Raw genomic sequence first — 1,255 nt, 5'->3', positions numbered from 1 at the left:
CTGGCCATGCCACTAATCTGTCTTAGCAGACACTTCCCCGCCAAGTTCAGCGCCAGTCCCTTGCCCCCGACCTCGCCTCTGCCGGCATCTCCCACCTACTTTAGTCTCTCTCTTATCTTTCTCTCTGTGCAACCTCGGTCCCTCTACTCTCCCATTCAGCCCACTTGCCAGAGTCAGTGCTCAGCCACAGCCATATGTGGCAGTCTAATTTGGTTGCCACTTTCTAATTTAGAAAATTTAAATTAGACTGAATTTAAAATTTCTAATTTCAGTCTAATTTTGGGTGATTGCACCCAAAACTTTTCAAGAACTTTTTTCCAACTACTCAGTTGTTTTAATAAAAGATACCACATCTACTCAAAGAACCTTGCCTGCCTATGTCCTTAGACCAACATGGCTACAACTGAAGCCCCAGTCTAATTCAGGGCATATGTGCTGTGCCAGGGTTCAGTTCACCCGATGCAGTCTCATCATCAGAGTCTCAAATGAAAGTAAAAAAAACAACAACATATGCCTGGAAACTTTGTTAGTTGTTTGATTTCCCTGCCTTCAGGCTCCTGCTTCTCCCTATCTCCCCTTTGGTCACTTGAACCTCACATATCGTGGCAGGGGGTCACCTGACCCCTCCACTTCTATCCTGAGTAATCAGCCCTGCCTGTGCCTGCACCCAGCACTTATCTGGCTTCTGCTGCCTCAGGGTGGATCCTTGCCACAGCAACACCTGGAAGCCCATTAACCTTGACCACATGGTGAAGGTAAGTGGGTGAGTGTGCTTGTATGGGTGTGTGGAGCAATGGGGAATGAACACAGTGGGGAGAGAGATAGGGAGGTGCTAATCTGCAAAAAAATGGAAAGTTGTGTCCACATCTCCATGACAGGGTGGAGAGAAGGAAGGTGCCAAGAGAAAAGGGAGGCAGGGGATGAGGATGGAGTAGTAGTGGGAGCAAGCTCTGAATGTCTTAGTCTCCATAGTAATGGAGTAGAGGGTCTGTTCCAGTCCCTAACCTGTTCTTTCATCACTGTTGGCTGCTCACCTCCCCCCCAAACTGTACTGCCATGTGCAGTAGTCTGGGAACTGACCTTGCCTGTGAAGGCTGAAAAAAAAAAAAAAAAAGACAAGACATTGAGTACTTCAGCCTTTTCCATGTCATCTGTTACTAGGTTGCCTCCCCCATTCGGAAAGGAGTTCACACTTTCCCTAATTTTCCTCTTGTTGCTAACTACTTATAGAAAACCTTCTTCTCATCCTTCATGT

The sequence above is a fragment of the Gavialis gangeticus genome, unplaced genomic scaffold, assembly GCF_001723915.1.
Source record: "Gavialis gangeticus isolate Ggan-Ray unplaced genomic scaffold, GavGan_comp1, whole genome shotgun sequence".
Taxonomy (NCBI): Eukaryota; Metazoa; Chordata; order Crocodylia; family Gavialidae; genus Gavialis; species Gavialis gangeticus.
The sequence above is the reverse complement of the archived record's forward strand: the minus strand, read 5'-3'. Positions refer to the sequence as shown.